The following is a 6,468-nucleotide window of genomic DNA, read 5'->3' on the forward strand; positions in this document are numbered from 1 at the left end:
CCCCACTTGATTCCCCACCTTTATTTGAAACTGAACAGAAATTGCACTGGTTGGCCTGAGAACAAGACCCAGTGCTGCAAGCTTTCTGCTTCTATTTACTTTCTTAACCTACTTTATTCTTATTCCTCTAAATAGGTCACATTAGCATTTTTTGCTCTTTCCATTGTACCTTCTCCTCCATACTTAGATATCTTTTACCTCATTTTCTTATACTGTGCCTCCCACCTTGTCCTCAAGGGACTGTCTCAGTCTTGCGTGCTGACGAGGCTCTGGTGGAAGGATTCTGCTATTGCTGCAACTGTGTGCAAATACCACAGACATTGGAGCTTCCTCCAAAACCAGTAACTCATCACTGAATTTGGTACCTTATCTTTTGAACAGCCCTCTCCCCTGTAGTAATGCCTAGAAACATTTATTATTGCCTTGGACTCATTTTGAAACAGTTTGCACAGGTGCCCTTAACTCTCCATTAATACATTATAATGTATTGTAATAGTCTAAAGCTTGAAAGTCCAAAGTTTTTAGCTAGGTAAATATGATTTACTAGCCCTTAAAATTCCATGATAATTTTGGGTTTATATTAACTATTTTCATAAGGTGTTTCTTTTTCCAGAAGATATGAAAGAAGACATGAAACTGTCCAATGGGAGGAGAAAGAAGGATGTTCTCGCAAAAGGTTTAAGCAGCCAAGTGCCCCTTCTCACCATGATCTCTGACCCCCTCCTCTTAAATTCTCTTACAGTGTTGCAGTGTACCTTAAGAGGATGGCACAAATACAGGATTCTCAAAGCAGAGCACTACAGCTGCAAGTAGACATCACACAACAGCCAGTAGCTAGCACAGAAGGAGTTACCAAGTCCTTTCACCACCATTCTAAGAGACATCTTGGATTTTGCAATATTGAAGAATTAATAAAGAATAAGGATCCTTATTTATGACACTGCATTTGGAAGCCAGTGAGAACAGGCAACTTCTTGTGAACTAAAGCAGCAATGATGCGACCGGGCTGGAGCTCACAGTGTGAAGACAGTGCCAGTGTCAAGACAAGACAGTACAAGAGGATGAACGACCTATGCAAAACACTTTGATGGGCTGTCTTCAACTCTCCCCGTGTACTACCCCACGCCACAGTACACGACGGACTAAAGCATGACTGAAACTTAAAAAAAAAAAGGAGGGGAGGAACAGAGGGAGGGATGGAAACTGGGAAACAGCTAGATTAATCTAATCTGAGATCAAGCCCAGGACAATACTTCTGCTGCAAGCAAGCTGCTTATGCATTACACGCTCTACAAAGGCTGTCCAGGTACAATAACTGTGCAAGTCTTTACCTTAACAACCTCTTATTTTAAATGTGAATTATGCTTCCTTTATCATCTTGGCCTTCCCCTGTAGAGGACCCAGACCTGTAGTCACCTGCTGCACTCCCATGAAAAACGCCTTCCTTTCACAGCACGAAAAGCTCAAGCAATAGCCACAGAGTAGGGGACCCCAGCCCTGAAAGAAGCCAGGCAACTCTGGGCATGGGCAGTCTTCATTCTTCTGGCAGAAACTACTGAAGAATAAGCACCGATCAAGCTCAGATCAGGCACAGCACACTGCAGAAACTATAGAAGAGGTGCCTGCTGTCCACAAGACAAAACCTGCATTTTTCATCTTTTTTTCACCTATCTACTCTCTCCCGTAACAGAGAGGATTGACAACCCCTGCCAACTCATGGAACAAATTGAAACCTCCAGTTCAGGTTTCAAAACCTGCACACATGCTTTAAGGAACTGAGATTTCCAAAAATGCACAAGCAAAACTTGTAAAATATTTTGCCATTCCATGCATATATCAAGGCTGTAGTATAGAAGAGTCTTGTTCCCACCAGCTGGATAGTCAAGTCTTAATACAATGATAACCAGAAAACAAAAGAAAAACTGAAGCTTAGATTAGACAAGGTTTCTGATCCACAAAGCAGCAAAGCAACAGGTATAGAAATTACTCACTGCTCTGACTACATAACAACAGACACACACCTGATACTGTTATAACCAAAAAGGAGCTGTCGGTGACTTGCCGTTATTAAAATAATAAACAAATAAATAAAATTAAAACAGGAAATAAGCACTGTGAAAGCTCAGAATGTTTTTTTTTAAAAGACAGCAGCAATTAAGTCTCTTCCATTCATGATTCAGCCTTGTTATCTGTTTAACACAAACTCCTTAACTTTTGGCAGGCCTTCAGAACGGTGATGGGACTCACGGTCCTGTCTGACGCAAGTTCAGATGAGAAGCTCAAGCAGTGCTTAGATTCAACAGCTGAAGATGGACATCTCAAAGATGACTATTCCCACTTGCCTCACAACATTTGCCAGTTGTGAGCCTCTGTTCATAACATCAAAGACTGAAGATCAGAGAGGACAAAACCTATAACCTAGTCCCACTTCTCATACAAGACAGAACAGATACATTCCAGGTCTCCTGTCTTAGTACCAAAACAGAGAAACATAGTAAATGCTGAACAGCCCTTCTCCTGATCCCATTCTCAGCATCCACAGGCTGTCAGCTCTTTGTTTTCCATCAGAATGAAAGTGCCACGTTCCAATGGCGGCTCAACTCCAAGATACTTCACTCCAAGGACACGATGACAAAGCAAACCTGAAGCCCCAAAAACTGGTACTAGGAACTCAGTTTTATCAGAGAAATGTATTATCCCTGATGTCCTCAGGATCATTACTGTAAGCCACAGCTTTACAGTTAAGGTATGGAAACTAACACAAACCCAATCACAGGTGTCTTCATATTCTAAGAGGATAACTAGCAAAGAAAACATCCAACAAGACAGTGACTCAAAGCCACAAATAATTCCACTTCCTCAATTTGAATGGCCTTCAGGCACTCAACTCAAACAAGAAGAAACTTAACCTGCCTGCTCACGAAACAACAACAAAAAAAACCCCAAAATACACATTTTTGTTTTCCATTCTCAAAGGACACAAACATTCCCTTGACTCAGCCTCCCCTGATCATTGCCAGACATCTATATATCTGCACAGTTGTTTCAAGTCACTGCTTTCAACGCCGTTAAAAACTCTGCCAATGCTTCAGAGTGCGAAGCCTGCCTGACAGAAGGTGACAGTCTTTAGCAACTTTTGCATTTTGAGAAAACAGAGGAAAGGTTCAAAACTATTCAAGTAATGGGAGGGAGACAGAAGGAAAGAACACACAGGCACATGGTCTTGCACTCCAGCTCTAAGCCTCCCCATCTTCTGCAAGAGAAAGAAGATGGGCAATAGCATTGCTACAAGGAACTGCCGTGCAAGAAGTTGGGAAGTGTCCCACTTCTGTTTTCTTCCTGGAGCTTAAAGCACTGACTTATGCTTGTTCTCCCCAAACCGTTACCTTTTGAGCACAAAAAATATCTGCAACTGGAGATTATTATGTAATCTACACATCACTCCAGTTCAATGGCTGCATAAAGTTCATTATTCCCCTGCTGAGGCTTCCAAGCAGAAATAAACCAACCGACACCCAAACTTTTATCGCACAAGAAAAACCAGGCATACTATTCCTAAATCTCTCCTCCATGCTGCTTCTCTTCAAGATTGTATATATTGGCAACCCACCTACATTACTGTATTCAGCAGTGCATCTAAGGCAGGAGTAGCAAAAAGAAAGACTAAGAGAGAGAATTAACAATGATGAATGTGTATCACTTAAAGTTTTTGATATGTCAGAGTTTTTAATGCAATCTAAAACAAACGCTAAATTCGATCCTCTTTTCCCAGCACCTCACCTGAGCAGTACCGTCACCACCACAACTCTGTAAGAAACACAGCATTGCTCCACACCTTAGCTATCAAGCAGAATAAGAAACTGGAACAGAATCTTGCCAAGTGCAAGTAGAATTAAGATACGTAGTCCCACTCTGAGCAAAAAAGCCACCGCTAATCAAATCAGTGATGCTCATTGTCCTAGCACTGTAAGTCTGTGGCCACGTAGCATCTAGTTTGACACAAAACTACATCTGAGCTTTTGGTCTGAATGCTACAAGAAGTTTCAACCATAAGGAGTTCACCATTCATAATTTGTTTTAAAGCAAAATATAATTTTAGAGGTTTCAACAAAGTCTTGTTTTCACAATCACTCTCTAATCAGACGTTTTCAATTTCCAATCTCAACCATACTAATGGCCAGGATATTGCCCCAAGAAACACATAATATTCCAGTATGCCAGATACCACCGAGATGGTTAGACCTTCGAGCAGTTTACGGACCAGCTGACACAGCAACCTAAGGATGAGTTTGCTGAATACAAACTGCGGCCACATGAAAGAAAACGTATGAACATTTCATCTCTCTGAAGAGTTATTCTGGTAGACGCTTGACCCTAATAAGACTTGTTCACAATAACATGAGAAACAATATAACAGCATACCACTGCTGGATAGGATCTGACCAATAACCAGTTTAGGAGTGAATGTATGACCTATCAAAAGCTGAAAGCGCATTGTTTCTTAAGGTGTTTTTTTTTTTTGTTCAGACTTTCAAGACCAATGAGTAATTGATGCTATTAACATAAACAAAAGTAAGTCTTTGTGTAGTCCCAAAACCACAATTCCTTTGATCCATTCTTTAATGTGTGCCTGATTTTCAAGAATTTCTAATATTTCATTTTAAAGAAAAATGCATCTTAATCTTGAAAGAGCTGTGTGCACTGACAAAGTGGTTGGAGCCAAGAAGAGCTTGCTTCCCTGACTGATGTACCACTAGCTACTGTTGAACGGGTTCTTAGTGGCACTAGCTTCATGATCCTTTTCTAAACCTCACCGTGAGCTTTAAATGATGATCCAGAACAGCAGATTCATATAGTTCCATAAATATATAGCCTAGCTGAAAAAGAGAGGCAAGACAATGCTGTGAAAATCTTTATTGGCTCCGAAAAACTCACTTTCAGGAGGCGATGAAGGAAGCATGACACTGACAAGAGATGCTGTATGTAATCTAAAATCTCAACAGTGAAAATATGACTGATAGCATTCAGTCTAGCTGCTCTGGAGCAACGTCTGCCATATTCTCTTCTCTGAAAAAAAAATAGCACACACGGCGGCTCGGGAAAAAAAAATAGCCTGTTCCTGATGCATGTTATCTAGTATATGTACAGATGGATAAGCAAAAAAGCTTTTGAGTGATAAATGACTGTAAAAGATTTGCCACATGATTTGGCTTTCACGGTAGTCTTTCCTATTTGGGGGGCTGCCTATTCAGGTATTAGGAGGAAGCAGGCAGTTGATGTCATACATAATACGGCCTACAAAAGTCCCTTTAATACATTCGTTTCAAGTTATGCAAATCTGAGTCTTAACAAAACAGTATGCTTTTTCTCCACTTTCACTTACAATCTCAAGGAAAGTATGACCTCAGTAAATGGCCTCCATTCTGTTCTTAACACTAACACCTGACACAAAAGGAAACTTTAGAGTCTCCTGTTATCCCCAAAGACCCAGTGTTAAGTCTGACACGTATTGTTTGATAATGCACCAAAAGGTTGGAAAACGTCAATGTCTGCTTCAGCCCCTACCAGCACCACCTTTTTCAAAAATGTCAGAAGTATAAATTTATTGGTCCCTCCCTCTTTTCTCTGGAAGAGTAAATAAAAGCCCTTATATCAGCAGCTTGTCCTCACAACTCTTCTGCCTGCAAGAGAACTTTTCTAAGAAATCCTCCCGGTTGAAACTGTTTTGAAATAACAAGCACTCAAAAGCAGTACTCTTTACTTTAAAAGAAGGGAAGGAAAAAAAAAAAAGGTTATTGTGATAGTAATGCATGTGTGCCTGTAGAGCTTTACCAGTTGTTTTTAGGGCTTACTCGCCACCAGTTGGCTTTTTAAAAATTTTATATATATGTTTACGTGTGTGTATGTATGTGCACATATATGGAACTCAAGCAAACAAACTCCGCAGCTGTTAATGAGAAATAAGGGTTGCTATTGGCAATTGCTTAAGAGTCAAACTTATTAAAACACCATTTAAGTCATTTTTCTTTACTTAGCCAAAGGGGGAAAAAAATAAAGTCAACAATTACAAGCGACTACAAAGGAACTAGATAAGCACTTCAGGAGTTTCAAACAGAGCAAAGAGTAGCCGCGTTCAGACAAATACAAAAACCATTTCTCCGGTGAGGAAGTCGAGAGCAGCTTTACGAGGAATTTTACGTTGTGAAGGAATCTCACTGAAAATGAGCTCCACGCGCAGGAGCAACAGGTATGCGATCGCAGCGGTCCACGTAAAACCAGATGCCCCAACGGACGCGAGGATGACAAGCAAGGGCCCGCAGCGGCCCACGCGCGTGTCGCGGCGAACGCTTTCTGCCGCGTTCTCACACCGGGCTCCCCCGCGGGCGCGCCGCGGTGACGGCCGTCCCGGGGAGCGGGGAGGACCCGAGGCGAAGGAGGCGGCGCCCCGCACCTCCGCCGGCCGCCCCG

This window comes from Aptenodytes forsteri, unplaced genomic scaffold, assembly GCF_000699145.1.
Source record: "Aptenodytes forsteri isolate BGI_AS27 unplaced genomic scaffold, ASM69914v1 Scaffold550, whole genome shotgun sequence".
Taxonomy (NCBI): Eukaryota; Metazoa; Chordata; class Aves; order Sphenisciformes; family Spheniscidae; genus Aptenodytes; species Aptenodytes forsteri.